The sequence below is a fragment of the Tympanuchus pallidicinctus genome, unplaced genomic scaffold, assembly GCF_026119805.1.
Source record: "Tympanuchus pallidicinctus isolate F22 unplaced genomic scaffold, pur_lepc_1.0 scaffold8, whole genome shotgun sequence".
In the NCBI taxonomy this organism is placed as follows: domain Eukaryota; kingdom Metazoa; phylum Chordata; class Aves; order Galliformes; family Phasianidae; genus Tympanuchus; species Tympanuchus pallidicinctus.
In genome coordinates this window covers 226,008-248,187 of record NW_026294802.1, presented here as the reverse complement: position 1 = coordinate 248,187, position 22,180 = coordinate 226,008, and the positions used below count along the sequence as shown (strand labels likewise).

Here is a 22,180-nt window from a genome sequence, read left to right as displayed (position 1 = left end):
TTACTGTCTGAGGAATGTGACTGTTTCAATCTTGTCTAGGTTATAAAATTCTTTAAGATTTGTTTTCCAAGTATGGAAAATAACTACCACTAGAAACCTGGAGTCTGCCTGTTGAAAATGAAATGTCCATGATTTTTGCAGTGCTGGGAATTTTAGATTGTGAAAATTAGTTGTCTCCAATCCACTTTAGCAGAACAGGAGTCTGAACAATGCGGAGTAAATTCAACCCTTGTTAAAGGCAATAAGAGGATTTTGGAATATACAAGTTCCTGCTTTTTCACAAATCACTTCAAATACATTGTATAAAATACTCAAAAGGTTTTAAGTTCATGTGTGTACTCCATTTTTAGAATAATCAAGTGCATGTATGAAATTATGTCCGGTGAGTGCAAACCACCTGAAATATCAAAATATACTACAAGCCACGTGGAGGGGAGGACAGGAAAGCAGCCTTTGAGGAGAGATCACATTGTCTACAGAGGAGATAGCTGAAAGGGAATGTAACTCCAGAAATATACTAACAACTGCAGCAGAGTGGAGAGGAGTTGTTTTTCTGTGTCTCTGGTAGTTAAGGCAAGAAACAGTGATCTCAAGTTGGAGCAAGGGAAAAAGAGATTAAAAGAAATAATGTCTCTGATAGTTCAGTAAGCCTCGATATGTGCTGATCTGTATTTGTATATAGTCACGATACTAAGGTAGCTGCAAAGCATTGATTTTTATTTTTTAATGGGATGAAACCTCTAAAAATATTTAGCTCTAGTTTGATTTTATTGGCTAATACACTGCACATGAAGGTCATTGCTGCCACTGTCAAATTAACATGTCACTTTACACGTGTTAAACTTCCTAAATCATTGCTTGTGAACTATTTTCTTTAACACTGCCCTTTCCCTTTCAATTGATTGCATAAACAAATGTAACTTTCAGGTTGTTTTTTTTCTGGATTTATTTTCTCATTTTTAATCCTTTTTTTCTTTTCTTGGAGTGAACTCATCAGCATGCTGATGCTTTGATCTTACTATTGCATATGATCTGCTTCTTTGGCCTGTCTGTTCCTCATTCTGAATCTAAATGTAATATATTTGAAGTAGTTTTGGTTTTTTTTATTCAGTGCTCCTTTGTCTTCCCATATCATGTTATGTGCAAATCAAAATGCCACTTGGTTTTTGGAATGAGAGAGAAGTCCTAAGTAGAAGCTATCATAGAGTTGGTTGCTTGCATATGGTTATACTGCTGTCAGTGCATCAAAGCAGCTAGGCTATGCAGTGTTTATGCAGGGCTTCATTAAAGACTGGAAGTAGTACACTGTAACTCACTGTCTACCATACTTAGGAATCAGCATCACACTGCATGCTGAAGCAAGTGTTTTCAGCATTCTTTGGGGAGCTGAATGTCTGATTTTCCTTTGTTCATCTGGTTACGCAGTTTTTATATGTAAATGTTCTTCCTGCAGGGAAATTAATTTTTGTGTTTTGGGAATTAAAGCTTTTTCCCCTTATATACACAAGAAGCTGAGTAGAAGGGCTGAGTAGACTGCCTGTGAAACAAAGTCTTTTAGTTCTCTTCCCAAATGTTGCTTCCAGTGTTGTTGGAAAGCTTCTTGTTGGAAAGACCAGTGAATTCACTTGACTTACAATATTAACCTTGCTGTGATGTAATGTAGGATGTAAGTGTAATGTAAGGATGTAAGTTTTAAAGTGTATTTCGGAAGATGTACAATAACTTGGCTTTTATTGGGAGTTTGGTTTGGTCTGAAGTGCTGTTAGTAATTAAAATTTACTCTGGGGTATGGAAATACTCCTGTTGGGAATAATAAATGGCTTTTTTGTTTGTTGCTGAACTAGTGAATGAGAAGTGTAGGTTCTGTGCTATGACATGAATGTTGATTTAACATATTTTTTAATAGGTGGAGGGGCAAAAAGCCTCAAAAAATATCACTTTGTTTTCATTTAAAAAATATGTTCTTTTCAAAACAATTATCATATGTTCTCAGATTCAAGGATAAGATTTTTACTGTAATGTTAAATGTCCTATTACTGCACTTACATTCACACTCCTGTGATGGAAATAACATTAAGGCTCCTCTGAGGATATCTGGTCCAAGTCATGGTGTTAATTTATAACTCAACCTTAATTGCACAGTAAATGGAGATTTTAAAATTATTTTTATTTTTAATCTTAGAATCATTGAAGATAATCCTCATTGAAACCCTTTAAGATCATCCAGTCCAACAGTCAGCCTTTCTCCTCATGCCCACTAAACCACGTCCTTCACTGCCACATCTCCATGTTTCTCGGATGCCTTCAGGGATGGTGACTCCACCACCTCCCTGGGCAGCCTGTGCCAATGCATCACCACTCATTTTGAGAAGAAATTTGTCCTAGGACACAACCTGAACCTCCCCTGGTGCAACTTAAGGCCATTACATCTTGCCCTATCCCTAGTTATGTGGGAGAAGAGATCGACTCCCACCTTGCAATCAGTGATCTTCTAGAGTATACCTTCAATACAGCTGTCTTAGGCAGACCAAAGAGATGTGATAAATGTGAAGACCTTCAGGAAAAGCATAATCAAATAGAGTAACTATGAAGAGTAGGATGTTCTGTCCCTTTTCCTCTTCCTTTTCTGGAGTTCTGAGCTAAAAAATAAATCTCAACCGGTCATGGTATATATTAGCACTTTGTTCTTCAGATATGAATGTTTGGTTTTTTTTGCTGTCCTTTGTGGTAAGGAGAGTCAGAATTTTTTTTAAAGCTGCATTTGTTTCTTTTGTTGAACAAAATTTGCATTTCAGTAAAGTTGCTATTAATTTCTTACATCTTGAGAAGTGATGACTACAGAAATACTATTCAGCATCATTTTCAGTATTGCTTGTTAACTCAGCTTTCTCGTTTATGTGTACCAGTTTTCATGCAGTGTCGTCCCCCCCCTCTTTAAACTCAAGTCTTACTCATTCTAGCTTCTGGTTTTACAGATGGTTCCACGTTTTGGTTGTCCTTTGCAGACAGGCCTTAGCTTTTTAGGGCTCATTTTGAGCTGGGAGAGGAAAACTGGCTTTCCAGACCATGCAGAGTTCAACAGTGTTGCCTTTTTGGGTGCCACTGAGCTGACACCTCTTGAAATCAATGGATAGATCTCCAGCCTCTTCTTGAGAGGTAGCACTTCATTAAAGCCTGATCCTTGTCTCTAGCTATCTTTCCTGCAAGAATCACATTGCGATTAATGTGCTGGATTTCAATTGCTGTCTTGTATCTCAGACAGGCTATTAGGGGCTTTCTAAGCAATCTACTTTAATCTAATTTTGCCCGTCCTGAATAATTTTGTATCAATTGCAAATTATCCCAATGTTATTCACTTTCTTTTTCAGATAGCTGATGTATATGTGATTATGAATATATAATCTGTTCTTATACTCTACATCTTCCTACCCATTAACAGAACATTGAGAGGACTCTGTTTTGCCTCAAGACAATTGGGCTTCTTTAAAAGGACTTTAAGTATGGGATTTCTTTTTCAAGACTATGAATCTTGTTGGTATTACTTGATTGCAGTAAATTTGCAAGATTTTCCTTTCTTTACAGAGGTGATGCTAACACTTTCGCCATTTATCTTATATATTCCTATACATGCTAATTTTGTCCTTCATTATCACACCTGATGACTCCCAGTACAGAAGCTAAACTTCATACTCTGTTCTTACAACAAATGCAGAGCACTCTTAACAGCTAGGGTCACCACTTATCAGATATCGTTCCTGTAGTACAAAAGACAGTTTATGAGATGTATGCAGTCATGTCTTACTACTGATTTTTTACTTATTTCCTCAGAGTTATTGAATAAATTCTAATATGACTGGTGATTTTATTGCAGTTTGCTCCTACCAGCCCAGCCAAATAAATCCCTTGTACTGCTGTTGCTTTGAGACAGTTTATACAACTCTCTTGGCTATAAAGAACAACTCTGGCACTTTTATGGGGAGCTTAGTTTCTCCTGTGTGAAAAATGTAACTAATTCTTTTACTTCAGTTTTGTCTGCCTTAAGTGTACCTTTCTTGTCTTGTTTTATCACTTCTTCACATTCTGGAAGATTCTTTTCTGATTATTTGAAGGAAGTTTCTTGTTTGTGCCTCATGCCAGAGGCAGTTTTCTTGGCCTTCCAAATCACGCCTTCTTTGTTTTCTGTACTTGGCCGTAGGTTTCACTTTTTTTTTTCCTTGTGGGTTTTATTTAGTAGTTTTTGTTTTTGAAATTACAGCTGGATGACAGGATGCTGTGTTTCTACAGAATCCTCTCCACCTTCTCCCCACCTTCCCATTCGTTCCCTGCTTTGAAATGGAAAATTCTTGACTTTCTGATAGATGGCAGCATATACTGAGTATTTTCCTGTTCCAGAGCTGTGCTGGAAGAAGCAATGACTAGTTATTACGTGGTTTATATAGAAATAGCACGTTAAAACAAGAGTGGGAAAATTTTTGTCATCTTCTCCTGAGCTTAGAGTGAGCACAGCCAAGGCAGTGATCTGAGTACTAGGATGTGCTGTTCTCTTTTCTGCAGAATTGGCTTGGCTTGCTGTAAGCCCCTCAAGTGAGGAGCGATTTTCCTTTTTCATATTCGACTTTTTATGGTAGCTCTCAGAGGAGCCTGCCTAACTCTGCTCCTAAGTTGGAGGGAATGTTAGTCTGTTGCACAACGCTAAATGCTGTGTAGAGCCTACCTATGCTAAATACAGTGTGTTCAGACAATGTATGTTTAAGACTAGTTTAATTTGGGTGAGGTTCTGTATTTTAATAATCATAAAGCCTAGGATTCTTTTTTCTAGTAAAAAAATTTGCCTTTCTTTAATAGGAGAGGTTATCCAGCCTGTTGAGAGCAGTTCAGTCTTCATTTCAATCTCTCAGTATTGTTTTTCCATTTTGTAAACCTGCTGGAACAACTGTGTCCAGTCTAATATTTTTATTTTGGAATTTGCTTAAAAGTAGGTTGTGAGAACAAAGATTAATGTGAGAGTAGGATGTGGAGAAAAATTCATGAGACACAAATGAGGATGTATGGGAAAAATCGGTATGTCAGAACTGAGGAGAATTGCTAAATCTAGCACTTCAGTCTTTCCTGTAAAAACTGATGTACTTCACTACATTGAGCAACTATGCTTTTAAACAGGTTAGCATATAAGGGGGAAGAAATGGTAAAAATGAGAATTATTGTTGCTTTGCATATGAAATGATTGAGTGCTGGGAGGGAAGGGGGAACACCGGGCAAAATTAGCTCATTATGGCACAGAAGTGCTGATTTCTGTCTCCATATCAATTCTTGGAACATAATGAAAAATTAAACTACTTCATAGATTTATCTATGAATCTATGGCTTTGGTTAGAAGGGACCTTAAAAGTCACCAAGTTCCAACACCATCCCAAAGGTAGGGCTGTCAGCCCCCAGCTCAGGTTGCCCAGGGGCCCCAACATTCTGGCCTTGAATACCTCCAGGGATGGGGCACCCACAGCTTCTCTGGATAACCTGTTCCAGTGCCTCATCAGCTTTGTTCAAGTACGTTCTTCCTGTTATCGAAAATGTTGAATGTCTCCTGCCAACCATATAAAAAATATTTTAAAACTATCAGAAAGTGTGTAAGAAATTGGATGTGAAGTCGGCTCCTTTAAATTACTGTTGTAATTAGTAGTGATCTTCAGGTGATGTAAACTTGTTTTGATGACTATCATTCAGTCTGATGATTGCTTATTGCCAGCAAGTCATCTCTTTGTGTGGTATTATCTCTGTAATATTATCTCTAGATAAATCATTAAGAGTTGATTTTTTCGCTCTGGCGAAGTGCATGATGATTGTGTTACTACTCCTTAATGTCTTTGAAATTGATCTCAACAGAATGGTCTGTAAATAGAGTATTTCCCCTTATTGCACATCTGAAAATTGCTAAAGAGAAGGAACGGAATACAGCAGAGGGAAGAAGAAAAGTGGTGTGTTGTCTTATTTGAGCTGTCACCTGTCAGACCTGGATAGATTACTGTGGTTCTAGACATCACTCCCTAGACACAGAGGAAAACATTCAGAGGTAATTCTTACTAGTTTCTCTTTAAGAAGGTAGGATAGTAAGATCAGCAGGAAGCACACAGGCAAATTGCTTAAATCTCATGTTAGTCTGGACAAATTGTGATACACTCCTTGGATGTGAAGTATCATAATCTCATTCCTGTTGTGAAGTAGAATTTGTGAATAAGAAACCCGGAGTCTATTTTACAATTAGTGGCTAATGATGGAACTTATTTCATATTGGTAGTAACTGCAGCTGTATTTCTTATATAACTTATAAATGACATATGGAAAGCATTTCCAGCTTTTAACTCATTTTCAAAGCAATTGAGCTCAATTAACTAAAATGAGTATTTTTTTTTCATAAACGTGACATGATTAGACAGCACTGCTAAATATTTGAATTAAATATGATTTTGGCAAAAGTGTTTTATTTCCTGACATTCACATTCTCCTGATTTGTTGCGCTTATTAGAAAGCTGCTTTTATTTGTTACAACACTGTTTGACTATTCATAGCAGCAGATCCATATGTTGTGATTTGAAGAACTCAGAAATGAGGAATGACTTAATGCTTAGCAACTGGCTTTTGGGTTTTGTTTTCTTTTGGTGGCAATACTTAATTTCCTAATTTGCTAAATTATTCTCACTGGCATCATATTAACCATTTTCTGTTGCATGTGAAATTTCATTAACATGTGTGGGTATATTTGTGAATTTTGTAATTAACTAGAAATGTGTACTGCAGTCTTACTATTTAACACAATTTTTCATGTTCTTATTTTCCTTACCTAAAAGATTGGGTCTAACAACTGCTTGAACAGAGACTGAAGTAATACCAAATGAGGGGCAAGGTACGGGAGGTAGCAACAGAGGTAGCTTAAGCCTTCTACCTTCTCCCTGAAATCTGAAGAATTTGTAATTCTCTTACTGGTAGAAAGCTTCGTAATAACTGTGCCACAAATGTTAAGTCATGTGTCACTTTCCAAACAAATCTTACACATAGCATGTTCTTTGGGCCATAAACTAATGAAACTGAACAAATCCTTCTGTGTCTTCAAGGCAAAGGTAGCTGATGGCTTAAGAGTATCATAGAGTGAATAAATTAGAAAATTCAGTAGGATGAGAAAAGAGACTTGTAGTGATGAATACTGGATATCTAGAGCAATTGTTATTGCTAAGAATAGAATTTTGCAGTACAATTTCATTAATTCTTGCCCTGGTCTTCCTTCTCCTTTGCCTTTCCATCTGTCCCACCCTTGAATATATAGCTAAGAAAAGAAAAAAATCTTTTACTTTTGGAGTGTGGAAAAAAAATTCTGTTATTTGTATAAAAATGTGTGTAGGTCCTTTTTCAGTGTCTTAGGTGAAGCCACAAAAAAACAAACATGAGGAGGATTGGGGTGATGGGTGGGGGGGTGGAGGGGGATGGTATTCATTTATGGGTTGATTTTGTTGTTGCTGTTATTATTTTAAATAAATTTACCCTGTTTGTTCTACTACTTGAGGTGCATGTGTTTGCACTAAGCTGTCTCTGTAAAATTATTGCTGCTCTTACTATTCAAACCAAGAACAGAACTACATATGAAGCTTACCTTAAAAATGTAGACTTTGTATTACAAGTTGTTTTTTTTTGTTTTCAGTAGGAGTATTCAAATAGGATATTTTTTTTTTCTTGTATTTTTAAGTTTCATTTGTATATTAACCTACACTAGAGGTCAAGTTAGTTCTTTTCAGATACTTCAGTGAATAAGTTATGTATGTTCCACATTAAAGCATTAATGAAGAAGATCCTTGACACCTTGGCACAGGAATGGATTTTTCCAGGTGAAGTGACTTCAGGTTGCAAAAACCATGCCAACTACTGTGATGCCAAAGAAAAGGAGTAGCATATGTGTAATTGCTTCCAGATGTACTCCCTACAATTAATTATTGCATCGCGGTTGCCATCATGAATAAGCTTGTTAATTGTCTGTTTTTCCAGCTCTTTAGGTTATCTTACATTAATTAAATATGAACTATCTTAGGATACTAATAAGGGTTCTGGAAAAGGCAGTACAATTTCTTGATGTTTTCAAAGAGATTGGAAGAGGTGATTTTAAAAGGTTATGGAGACCTGTTGCCAAGTGTCTTGTGCATTTCTACAGTAAGATGCACAAATCATGTGCAGATTTTTCAGAAGCAGAAGGTTGGCTGGAAAAGTCATTTGGAGTGTAGTAGTCAATTTGGCTATGTTTGCTTCTGAAAGCTTGAAAACTTCAGTAGAATATTAGAGGATTAATGTTACTTCTTGTGTTTAATGCAATTGAGAGCTTTGGATTAATGAACATTGCAGACAAACATTCAATGCTGACATTTTACTTCTGAGTAGCTCTTAAAGTAGCAGAAATGCTAAATCTTTAAAATAAACTTATGCTTTAATATTCTTATCCGAAAGGAATGAATTAGATAATCACAAAAGATAACAGGAAATTCAAATGACTGTCAGTCAACTTCAGTCAGTCAAACAAATGTCTTCAATCTATTATCAAAGCAAACAGAAGTAAAATACAGTATGTCACAGGGCAATGGTGAAGAATCAAAATGCCCATACGTATAAGAAAGTCGTGTTTTGCTTGATGTTCTTTTAGTACTTGGAATATGAAGTGGTGATATTAATTTAGAATGGCAATGCAATAATGGCACGAAAATACTGTATGCAGGTAACTTAGATATTTGTAGTTGAAATAAATTTTTGGATAACAGCATTGAATGATTTCTTCGAAACAAGGGAAGGATGATTCTGAATTTTATTTTGACACCACCTTTCAATCCTGTGTATCCTGGCACTTCCTTCCTCTTGGATTATGTTGTAAGAGAAACTGAAACTCAGGCTATTAATACTTGATTAATAACCCCCAGTGAATATTTCATTTTATTTTGCACTGCTGTCTTGTTAGTCCCAGTCTACCTGTAATACACACTTCTGTAGCAATGTACCTAAATCCTATTTTTCTCTGATGACATAATTCTTAGGACCTATTCCAGTGCAACTCGTGTTCCTGTGTAACTTAAGAATGCAGTACTGCATTTTGTGATGCTGTTGTATCTGTGAAGTATAGTTGCAGCAGCTAAGGATTTACTAATAAAGAATATTAATCCATAATGAATATTGTTTCGTAGTTACTGAAACAACAGTCCACTTGTTTGCTAGAGCTCACCCTCAGTAAATGGCTGATAGCACAAAACTGGGGGTAGTGGCTGACTCACCAAGGAGCCACGCAGCCATTCAGAGGGACCTTGGAAGAATCTCATGTTCAACAAGGAGAAGCGCAGAGATGTTCACCTGGGAAGAAACAACCTCAGTCACACTGGGGGCAATCCATCTGGAAAGCAGCTCTGCAGAAAAGAACCTGGAAGTCCCGGTAGACACCAAGTTGTGCATTATCAATATGCCCTTACTGTTAAAAGACTAATAGTGTCCTGGGCAACATTAAGCAAAATTTCACCAGGAGGTCCAGAGATGTTATCTTTCTTCTCCACTCAGCATTGGTGTGACTTGCAGTCTTGTATCCATTTCTGGGCTCTCCAGTACAAGAGAGAAGTGGAAGGAATCTAGTGGAAGGCCAACAAGTTGTCAAGCACCTCTCCTATGAGGAGAAGCTGAGAGAGCTGGGTCTGTTCAGCCAAGAGGAGGCTTAGCGAGGAGCTCGTCAGCGTATATAAATACCTGAAGGGAGGGCACAAAGAGGATAGAACCAAGCTCTTAGTGATGCCTCTGGTGCCAAAGTGAGAGGATGTTCTGCTTGAACACCAGGCTGCACTTCTGTGCTGTGTGGGTGATGGAGAGCTGGCACGGGTTGGACAGAGAGGCGGTAGGGCATCCTCCTTGGAGATCCTCAGGAGCTGCCTGGAAAGGGGCCTGAGCAATCTGCTTTGGATGTCCCTGACTGAACAAGGGTTGGAGCAGATGGACTTAGAGGTCCTTCCCCACCTCAACCAATCTTTGCATCCATGAACTTCTTGTTTGTGTTGAAATCAGGTATTGGCTTTCTTGCTCATTAATTTGTCTTCTTTCCTTTTTGGGTGTATGGAGTTTGGTTTCAGATTATAATACCACACACTTATTTTTCATGAGGAACTTAATTCCTTGTGACGAATGGCTTTGGATGAGAAGAAATCTTTACGTATTTACAGGATGTCAGATCTACATTGTTTACCTTTTTATTCTTCAAGATATCAAAATGTATACATTAATTCAGTGTCAGTGTGAGCATGCATCTTTAAAATGAAGGTGAATATTTCAATATCTTGCAAAATATCCTTGGAGCTTAATCACCTAACTAAAACTGACTGTAGGATTCAAAATTAGGGATGTGTACTAGTTATGTAAGACATAGTTAATGTGGATTTTGTTTCTGTATTGGGTTGTTGTCGTGGATTGTTTCTTTTTAAGCTTATCTCCTGATTTGAATGGTACCAACAGTATAAATCATATATCTTTTGAAGGATGTGAAACACTGGAGTAATAATAAGATTTTATCCCTGGGTGGCTGGCCTGAAAACAAAAGTCAATTACAAAATGCGCTTAATGTGTTGCTCCCTCTAGTTTTTATTGAAGCATATAGGCTTTTTCATATTGAGGAATATAAAATTCATTCAATCAGTAAAATTGACTTCAACAAAAAGGAAAGCCATAATATGAAGATTTTCATCTGTGCTGGCTTTATTCTGTCATTCTCATGAGATTTACTTTCAGCAGATTGAGGTGGCTGGCAGTGGAAGTTCTTGTTAAAGATGGCTCAGCTGAATTGGCGGCAGCTTGCACTGAAGGAAACCCGTGGTATTAGCAGCTAATCCAGCACTACACTGGATCTAGACGTTTGACATTTGAGAATCAAATTGAACAGTGATGCTAGCTTGTGAATTTTTTGTTCAAGTATATTATGCAGTTATGCTATTTTAGGCATCTTTCACTGGGAATCCAGTAACAAGGATTGTTCTATCAAACATATGATTGAAAATTATCCTTACGTACTGATTAGTTGATTAGTAAAGTTGAACTGTGAGTTAGCTGCAGGTCATTGTGAGGTTTGATTACCCTATTAATATTAACTGGGTTGATAACCTTTCAATATCTGTAGCTTGCAAATTACTGGCCTTTCCTTTCCACGACTGCAATTGCTACCTTTATATCAATTTTCATGAAAACAGGAAGCAGTCTGTAAGTTCTGACCTGCTGGAGGAAGATACTCTTATTTGGCAAGCTAGTGGAATTGGAAGTGAAAATCAACTCCTTACCACTGGCTTGGTGCATCATTACTGGGGGATCTGGGGGAAACAGGAGGAATATTAAAAACTGTTTATAGATGTTTGTAAGTTTGAAAGAACTCTGCTTTTGTAATAAACTGGTACAAATACCAGTGCTACCGAGCTCTACAAGAGGCGAGGAAAGAGGCATGACTTCTAGTAGCTGGATATGTCCCGTCTTTGAGGTTTCTATCAAAGTATATTTGCAGTTTTCACAGCAATTGCCAGAAACTGAGATAGCAGAAAATCATTATTTATGATTTGTTTTTCAAATTCCAAGCAATGGTGTGTGGTTCAGTGTGTGGTTCACCTCAGGAGGTGGTGGTGCCACCTTGCATTTAGCTGCATACAATGGATTTCAGTATCTATTCCTGAGCATACAAAAAATTTCCACAGTTGTTTTGAAGTCTTAACACAGTTGCATGTGGCAGCTGCATGTATAAAGCACGACTGCCTTTTTTTGTTTTAAATCATTATCATCTCATGTCCTATTTATAGTATGCAAGATTGAGAGTGCGTTCCTTAAAGCCCAGAGTGACAGATCTTTGTCATACCTCCCATTAGGAATTGCACTCATGTTGTAAGCTTCAGGCAGTGAAGGTGCTGCAGGGGTGGCCTCTATGAGCATATTTTTGTGTGCTGACATCTGTGAACTATGAGATGATTAATTTATGAATAATTATTTGTTATAATATTAAGGTTTTATTCCTCAGTAGAAATAGTTCTCTGAGAGCCCGTTAATAAAAATGTAAAACATGGGAGATATTTTCATTTACGTCATTTTACATTACTGTTAGTAAATACCACTTTGTTTTACTGCTTACATCCTCTAGGTGGACCTATCTAGTAGCTGTGTAAAACTTAAGGCACTTACCATTTCCGTGGAACTGAGGAAATTTGAATACCTTGGGCAGCAGTTAAGCTCCTTATAACAGTGAACGCTGGCTGCTTAACCCTTTTCAGCTTGAATGCAGTAGAACATCTGCTTTGAGTCAACTAGCTGCAAGAGAGTCCCTTTTAAAGAGTTTTCCAGCTGTGAAAACAAATGCAGAAACTCAGCTGAGCTTCTCCAGTGACTGTATTTTCTGTGTATCTTCTGTCGTCCCTCTTAATTTTAGTATTTATTTTTTTAATTTCTGTTTTGGTTGAAGGCTTCCAAATGTCTCCAGTTGAAAGAGAAGCTATCTTAGGCTTGAGATAGAGGGTCTGCCTCTCCTTTTACCCTCTGCACGTTTACACAAATGGCTCTTCAGAACCTGCAGCGTATTTATTTTTTCACTTGACTTTGACTTTCCATTATCTTTTTCCCATTTGAACACTTTCAGAGTTTTTCTTTCTTCTGATAAACTTCTCCATTTGGTGATTCTGTGGGTTTTTGTTTTGTTTTTAATACTCTTTGCAATGTTATACTTACTGTAACGCAGAACAGTTTGCCTCCCTCTTTCACTGCAGTTATTTTGTCAGTTTACATCAGTAGTTCTGTATCAGGTACGCAGTGAATTGTCAGCACGTTTTTGGAGTAGTTGATTTTTAAATATAAATACTAAGTTATAAATCTATAAATGAACATTTCTACATTAGAATTACATCCATTAATATAAAGAATAAGCTTAATGGTCGCTTGTATAACTGATAGTCTGGGTAAGTTTAAGAGCTTTGCAGAGAAGCTTTCGCTAGAGCTATTAACTTAGAGGAGAATTTGGTTACTTTCCTAATGGGATCTCAGCCATTTTGACTGGAGCGTGTTTAGTTAATAAAAGGGATTTTTGCCATGTGGTGGTTATTAGAAAAAGAACGGGGAAATAACTTGCAGCAGGAAAGTGCTTTTGATTTTTAGTGTTTCTTGCATTTGATTGTTTTGCTTGTGTTGTGTTGCATCCAAAACTGGAAATGTTTTTTTGTTTTTTTGTTGTTGTTGTTTTTTTTGCTTTTCTTCATGGTGAGTAGAATTGGAACAGACTAGATCTGTACTAAAGTTGCCCTCAAAAAACACTGATGTTGTATCTTTTTTTTTTTTTTTTCAGTGTAGGAAACAGGGAGAAAAATTAATTGCTTTGGAAATCAAGAATAGCTATTCAAATTGGATTCCTGAGATTCTGCTTAAAACAAAGATATTCACATGTGAAATCACTTGCTTCGTTTTCAATGGCATAAAATGAAAAGGAATGGCTCAAATGAATTGAATTTTAGAAGCAGTTAAGAACTTATCTTACCAAGAAGAGATCCTTTGTCAGGTTGTTCTTTCGCCCCTCTGGAGTGTTTTTCCAAAGCTAATGGCTAATATAAAAGAAAAACAAATCTATTAAGAGGATAATGAGTGAGGGGGGATCCTATCAAAACTGAGGATTGGTAGAGGGTTGTCTGGGCTAGAAAGTCTGATAAGCATAGGCAGGTTATGTCCTTTGGAAATGTTGTTGGTTCAGGGCTGATCTCAGAGAACTGGAATATAAATACTTAAAACATTTGGAAAACAGCACTGTCAGAGCAGCAGCGCTAATTTTATATGTTCAGAGACTGGTATAATGTTCAGATTAATCATGTGTGGTAACGTATTGGAGACCAACACAGAGTGCTTTTCTAAGCTGTGAACAGCACAGATAAACCTTGGTTTTTTGCACTGTACTGAGGCAAGAGCAGAAACTATTTTATGTGTAACATTTAGTATACCCATATTTAGAAAGGGAATGACAATGTAAGTGATAATGTGTGAATTTGCAGCTGGCATACAAAGAGTGAAAAACCATAAAAAGATGTCAAAGATGCCTGCAATAACATAACAAAGAATAGGATGCATACCAAATTGGGTAATTATTAAGTTAGGAGGCATTCAAATGAAAAGATGAGGTGAGAAGACCATCCTCTAGAGAAGGTTTTTGGGTCAGAAATTGTAATGTTAGCTTGGCAAGTTGTGCAAGCTCTGTAAGACAGCTGAAGACTGTCAGTTAATTTTAAGTTTGTTGTAGCTGCTAAACTTCTGAATGTCTGATAATGAATATCTGGAGTTAACCACACTGGTAAGCTGTGAAAATGTTGATAATGACAGAGGAAAAACAAACAACGCAGAGATAAATGCTGCCTTTCTATTATGTTTGTATGTCTTCGACCAGATTTTCATGTTTACCAGCTCCTGGTTTAGTTAGCCATGTGATTTGTGCATCAATAAAAGTGGAGCAGATGTGTGTTCCTTTGTCTGAACTATTCTTGTTCTTGACTGTTTGAAGTTACTCTCCTAAACTCATATTCCATATTCAAGCTATTTAATTTGCTTTCAGTACTGAGGAAGGACATTTGGAGTTTTGCTAAAAGTGTGGGGGGAAGAAATAGTTGAGAGATGAGGCAATATTTTCAAATGAGCTGTGAAATAATCACAAAAGAAAGACCAAGAGAATTGTACTTATCAGTGTAGGAAGACTGAAGTGTTACAGGATCGGCACACTTGGAAATACGTAGCACAAGCAAAACCATGAATAGGTATAAAAATGTAAATAATACGTAAATAAAATGACTCATCTTTGAACTTGGCATGATAAATGTCCTCTGTATTTCTCCAGACCCAGTTACTGCTCTTTGTTTGAAAAATCTTTCCTCTTGAGTAGGTGACCCATCATAGAAGTCAGCTGATAGTTACAGTGTCAAGACGTAGTAGAAAGCAGGATTTTAAATGGGTGCACATTACTGGAGAATGCAGCTTTTAACAGTCTGGAAAAGGAAGACATTTGAAATTTGTGAGGTTGTATTTGAGGAGGCTTTTTGAGATGTTGGTTATAGCAGACCAAAGTCAAGAAAGCTGCCTGTATGATCCTGCCAAAACCAAGAAGAGCGCTGAAAGAGCTCGTATGTAAGAGATGTGTGTAAAAGATATGATTGTAGAATTCTTTTTTGGATGCCAGAAGTACATTTAAAACTCTTGGTGAAACTCAGCTGTATATAATTTAGCAAATAACTTATTTTTAGTTAAAAATATCAGTTGCGTAAGTCGAAGATTTAATAAAATCCATATAAAGCCTGGTTATAAGCTCAAAAGTGAATCGTATTTCATTCTGCAATAGCGGTGAGTTTGATATTGAGTCTTAAAACAGACCCACACATAATGCAGAACACCAATCTTATTAAAATGAGCTGCTCTACCATCACACCAGCTGATCAAAGGTGTTTGAGTGTGATGCTAAGAAGCTTTTAGAAAAGAGCAAAGGTGTTTTAAGTATTCATCACCTGATTTCTTGATAAATATATTAAAAGGGGGGAGGAAAAACTTCAGTCATTAAATGTTTTTTATCACATCTTTTAATTGTATGCTGACTTCAGTGAAATGAAACTTACAGTACTCTTCAGGGAGTGATTGAATTCAATCTCATAGTGGCACAGAGAGATCTGGCATTATATCTCTGCGATAACAAGGCTTTCTTTTGGACATAAATACAGAAACTTTAGAAAATTATTTCAGCTTCCAGTTCTGATTTTAATCTAATACCAGCTTTGTCAGGGGAAAGCCAAAATACGTACCAGAATAATATTTCTATTCTGAAAATGCTATTTGTAGGATATATTTCTCCATTTATGTAGTGTCCTCTTTTTCTTCCAAGAAGTGTTTATTAAATTGGTGAATTTCTACTTATTTACTGTAAAACTTTCTTATCAAATGTTCAAATCTCAAAACTCTAATGTTTGTTAAAGGGAAGAAACACTTCCAAATTTAATCAGACATTCTCATCTACAGGTAGCATTTTGCGTTAATTATGGAACCAAAAGTGTTGTGCTCTTATGTGCTATTTGTAGCTATTAGAATTTCATCACTGTAGCTACGTTTGGTAGGTCATAAAGAGAATAAAATACAGATGCATGGAGGAAAAAAAATAGAGAACAGCAGAAGTGTTCTGAAGGTTTCCTAAACTCCTCTAAGAAGCTGACAAGCTGTCTGTTGGATTGTTTTGGTTGTTTGTTTTTTTTCATTAAAAAACAAAAAAAGTCATTTATGGGAGTTTACATCCATATAAATTTATAGTTTCAGAGCAGACCTTTTAAATTAGAATCACAGAATGGCCTGGGTTGAAATGGGACCCTGGGTTGAAAAGGACCACAATGATCATTTAGTTTCAACCCCCCTGCTGTGTTCAGGGTCTCCAACCACCAGACCAGGCTGCCCAGAGCCACATCCAGCCTGGCCTTGAATGCCTCCAGGGATGGGGCATCCACAACCTCTTTGAGCAACCTGTTCCAGTGCCTCACCACCCTCTGTGTGAAAACCTTCCTCCTAATATCTAACCAAACCTCCTTCGTCTCATTTTAAGACCATTCCCTTTTGCCCTATCACTATCCACCGTTCCCCCTTCTGTTTATATGCTCCCTTCAACTACTGGAAGGCCACAATGAGAAAATTTTTGTAATTATTGCTCAGTGTAATGGAATTTTGGGAGGCAAAGGGGAATATACCTGGAAGAAGAGTTTTCTTCAATTCCAGTGAATTTTATTAGCTGCTCTTTTTCTTCCTTTATCAGCCAAACGTGGCAGTTACAAATCCCTATCTATTCATTAGTTTGTAGAATTAATCTTTCTTCAGTGGCAATCTTTTTTTTTTTTTTTAGGAAGAGGAGAAATTAAATCTATGTAGATGAAAACATTTCTCATTAAAGGCAGCTTTTACAATGGTGACATCTCGTTTTGTGTTCTATTGCATTAATCTGAATCTCTGAGAAAGTTCAGAGAGCAGCAACAGAACAAATGATTGAAAGTCAGGAAAAAAGGGAAGATAAGCTTAGATAAAAATGTGAAGTATAATTTAGCACTCCTTTTTCTTTAAAGAGTTAGCTAGCAAGGATATACGGAGATTCTTATCATGCTGCATACTCTCTAGCAGTAGACTGTAGAATGCATCTGAATTTTGCAGTTTGGACAGCCCTTGGACCAAAGGTTGAGGTTTGTATGTATTGGTATAAGAAAATGAAGGTATTAGGAGATAAAAATCAAATTATTGCAGTTAGAGTAACATGTTTGTGATTGTTTTGGTTATTTTAATAGCGATGTAATGGTATCTCTGGAATGCAAAATTGGATATTTGTGTGTTCATGCAAACCAGGCTTAATGATGGCTTAGCTCCGTTGTGCATCCTGAGATCTGGGTTGATGCTTGGAAGGAATTGTGGAAGTGAAAGTACTTTTATTCATTTTGTGCAAATTCATTGTCAAAGGGCAAGGGTGAATTTTAAGTTAATTTCTATAATAAATGTTTGGTTTTCATACCAAGAGGGTTCTCAAAGTGTGAGAGTGCAGTGTGTGAGCCTTACACCTCAGAACACCATGTGTGAAGTACAGATTCTTGTGACCACTAAATGCAGCCACTCTTTTGCACTGATGTGAAAGCCTCATTTTTACGTTAGTTCTGGATATTAGTGAAGATTAAGAATAGTGTCTAGCTTTTCAGCCTGCCATTCTATTAACCTCTGTCTGTTCCACTCAAAGAGCCTGCCCTTGATACCTGCCCTGCAAGAGTAGCCTTTATTCTAAATTTGGCTAAATGTTTCTATGCCCAACTGTGATAGAGACCGGGAAGTGGACTGTGTTGTGCCTATAAAGCAGCTTTTACAATACAGCATTTACAGAGTAGCTTGCTTGGCTTTGCTCTGAGCTTGAATGGTAAACAGGAAAGCATTTGAGGAGGAAAAAATAAAGAGTACCTAGTGCCTGGGGCACAGCTTTCTCTTTGCACAAAAGAGGGAAAGATGTAATGCATTCATTTGAAAGAATGAATATACAATAAACAGAGAGAGAGGCCTGTGAGATAGCGGAAGAAAAAGCAAAGCACAGAAGATCTCTGTAGTGCTTGTATCTGAGTTTAAGTGAAATAAAAGATGTTACTTTTAAGGGAAGGTTTTAAATATCTGTTTTCCTTGGCATGGAATTTTTACTTGTGAATAAGCTTGGCCTTTGATATCAACATGAACAGTTACATTAGGAAACTAGATAGTTTCTGTATTCATAAAGAGATTTAAAGTGGAGATAACCTGCTTCTAAACATAAACCTCTTGTTAGGCTCTTGTCTAGTCTCTCCCTTCTTGCCTTTTCCACTCCCTGAAAATGCTGCCCAGAAATCACTGGGTAGGATAACCCTCAAATCAACTGGGATATATTTGGGAGATCTGTTGTTTCTGTCTGATTTATGAGTTCTGCTGCTTAGTGTTCAGATCATACGCTATACAGAAAAGGGTTTCAATTTATTACAGTGGCATCATGTAATTACACTGAAGTACATGATGATAGTATTTAAGCCTTAAGATGTTTTGCAAATAATGCAAACAATTATCCGTGCATCAGTTCAGATTTGAAAAAGAAAAAGAAGGCGGGTCCAGAATAGGTCAGGATTCATACTACTTGTTGGCTGAGTTTTATGTATTCCAATTAACGATTAGAGGTTGGACTCGAAGTTCTACAATTATTTGGAAGTAGGCCATCTCATGCTGAGCTGAAGCATCAGGCCATTTTAAATGAGATACGGAGCATGCTCATTTCAAGTACCCACTCTTTCAGATATTGCAGCGTGCGTCTCTGTTCCCTGTTAGTAGAGCTGTCATTCAATTGAAGTAGAGGAGAGCACAGCATGCCCTTTTGTCATCCTTCTGTCGGTACGCATACGATTTCTCTGGGAGCTGGAAATTTGAGATGTGAGCCCAGGCTTGCTGTTAGAACGTCAGTGGTGTCGGTGAGTTGATATTAATCTCTTCCTTTCTAATGCCTTTAGGTACCTCGAATAAAGCTCAGCTTCGTACTTGTCTCTATTCTCTGATAATGGCATCTATCTGAAATGTCTCTGCTACTGGCTTCAGTAAAATAATTCTGGCGTGTATGTATTAATTTCTTTAGTGAAAAAGAATTGCTTTTTTTTTTAACAGGAATGCTAGGCTGCTTAGCTCAGAAGTTCAACAAATGGGCATGTGTCTTTTCTTCTGACTTCAAATTAGCCAACTGTTCCAAATGTAACAGCAGTTCTTGTTAAAGAACTGTCACATTTTTCATGCTCTTTATGTCCTTAGTAAATTGGTTTAAATCTAGGTTATTTTGTCTATCTGACATTTAGAGGGAGTTTGAATACTCTTGTAAAAGAACTGCATTAATGTAAGACAGTGTTGAAAGATATGGTGTTTCATTTCAACACAAATTGCTAACCAGCTTAAGTTAGCTATTGTCGTCTGTTAATTTTGCTAATAGATGTGCGTGCATTTCTTCTTTTTAATCAGTTAAGAAATAAAAAATTGCTCAGCTCTGTGTTATGACTGAGATTTTGCACTTTGGTGGGCTATCACAGGAATTTCTCAACTCATTTTTAACCTTGATCATAGCTAATGTATATGTTTGATACAGCTCAACGTTTAATTCGTTTCCAGTGAACTGTAAGGTAGAATTTATAATTTGAAGCAGTGTCAAAGCTTAATTCTTGCAACTGAGTTGAAGACTTTGCTCCAAGAGTACCTACAATTTGACTTTTAAATTTCTCAATGCAAGGCTTTTAACCTGTAGCAAAAAGCCAGTTGATAATGTATTTTTAAAATGTAAACTTGGCTGTAACAGTGACGGCATTAATGGCCTGCCCCTCTACCAGTCAGTCCCTAATTGCATTTCCCCCCCAGTGAATAAAAATGATTTAAGATCAGCCTTTTAATTAAACTTCATGTGCGTTCTGAGGTTTCAGTTCTGACATACTGGAATAATTGCTTAAAACATACCTTATTACTGAATTGAGATTAGAGCTCTTAATTATTTTTTTTTAAATGACATTTTTGGGTTGGGGGATTTACGCCTTATAGTGGTGCGTATGACCTTAAAATATTGCACTGGATAGAAAAGTTGAAGGATAGTGGCCCAAACTGCCCACGCTTGAATTCCCTGAGGTTGCAGAAGAGCTCACTGCTATACGTTTCCCCCACTGTGGTTGGAGCTACCTGGGCTCACCACAGGGTGATCACAGCCCACAGGCTGCATTTTGGCCTTGGGCTCCCAGCTGGGAGGGGGACAAACATGTTGGTGTGCGTGGCTCTGGAATTTTGGAGGCCAGTTTGCATGACCCTCTGGTTTCTTAGGGAAATGGTTGAAACAGGTAGGTGAGTCTGGATTTCTGTTGAAGCCTGAGGACAGCACATTTAATTGAGGCCTTGCTCTGGCAGAGGGTTGTCAGAACCCATCAGCAAACCTGCTCATCGGCTGCCGAAACTGGATGCCAGAGAACAGCTGTCTGACAGATGAGAGACAGGCACTAAGGGCTACCTGTGAGCCTGTGTTGTGCAAGATTGTGTTCTTGTGCTGACTTACTTTCAAAGCGCATCATTTATTCCCAACGCTGCATTTTTACCCTTGTAACTAGAATACATAATTTGCTAGTGCTGGTGCCTTCAGGTGCTGTTAGCTGTGAGTCTTAAAGATCTGGAAAATGTGAAGAAGTCAGATTTGCCATTAGGAGAGTTGAGTTTCCAGATGGAAAGCCAACCCAGAAAATTTGAGACCTTGGTTTGCTTAAGGAGATTAAGAGATGAGAAAGCTGGAGATCTGTACTCGATTCTGAAGAACAGGTGCAAGAGGTAAGTGCATGCAGAGGAAAGTGTTTTTGACTGTTCAAGCAGTGTTCACTTGTCACCAATTACATGGAGAACTGCTTTGGGTCACTCCTTTGGATCACTGAAGGAGTTTGGGCTTAGTATGTTTCTCCTGAGCTGTCCCTTTGAAATAACAGCTAGTATTAAAGGATACAAGGTGGGATTTCATGGTTTGTAAGGAAATAGCGTTAGTCTCAAGGAAAGCAGAAACTTGCAAGTGGTAAACATCTCATTATTTATCCTTATAAACTTTATCTTGTCTATTTTATTCCTCAGAATATTGTTTCTCCTTTTGAAGAGAAGGCTGACTCTGGCTAGTTTAAAAAAAAAAAAGCATGGAATTCTTGTATTACAGTTACAGCAGTTAACTGAAATTTTGACAGGTGAGGTATTGTGTACCCTACATTGCTGGTAGCATGCAGGAAAGCAACCGTATTTGTGATCTTAACTGATGGCAATTGTGCAAAAATAGGTGAATTTGAGATCAGAAGACCTGATGTCTGAATGCTGCCTTTTGCTTTACTGTAATTTTACTGTGTTAGTTTTGTTCATTTCTGTGTGTCTGCGTATATGAGTGTGTAAATATATGGTGAATGTGTATGTATATAAAAACATATGCTGAGTGAATCCGTACAAGAGCTGCTGGCTGTATGTTTGATTACAACGCAACCAAATTCTGAATTGTAAGCTGAAGTGAGAGTTGTCAGTTTTTGTTGTCATTTTACACATACCAGTCATCAGTGGGATTTTTATTTCACTGTGGTTTGTTATATTGTAACTTCCAGTAAAGTTCCAGAGTAAAAGTTTAAGTTCTCATGACTCCACTGTGTAGAAGTGCCCTTCAGATTTTCAGAATCCATAGTTTTTCTGGAAGCATTTTCAAGGTGCCCATTCGTGTGACTGGCAGTGTAAGACGTGTAAATCACCTTGTTCTGTTTTTGGATTTTTTTGTTGGGTGGTGGGTTTTGGTTTTGTTTTTTTCTTTTTTTGGATGAGAATTTTAAAAAATGATTTAGTTGTCCAAAAGGTGCTGATTTATTTGGCACTTTTTATTAAGATAGCTGAATAGCCTTATAGCTTTGAGAATGTAGCAGAGACTTCAGCCACCTTGCAGAATTTTAGAGGCATTACCACTGCTGAAATAATATTTAAATAAACTTTGTATGACTTCAGGTCTTTTTAGCATAAATGTTGGCCTGCAACTAAGAAAAAAACATTAGCAAAGGATATGGAAGGTAGGGACATGAGGTAAGTGGGGGGAACCTCTTGT

General features: G+C 37.3%; 1 protein-coding gene across 26 annotated transcripts in view; it reads left to right on the top strand.

The window, feature by feature from the left end:
• PLEKHA5 (pleckstrin homology domain containing A5) overlaps positions 1-22,180 on the top strand; it is a 168,130-nt gene that overhangs the window by 43,365 nt on the left and 102,585 nt on the right. The window lies entirely within an intron of this gene.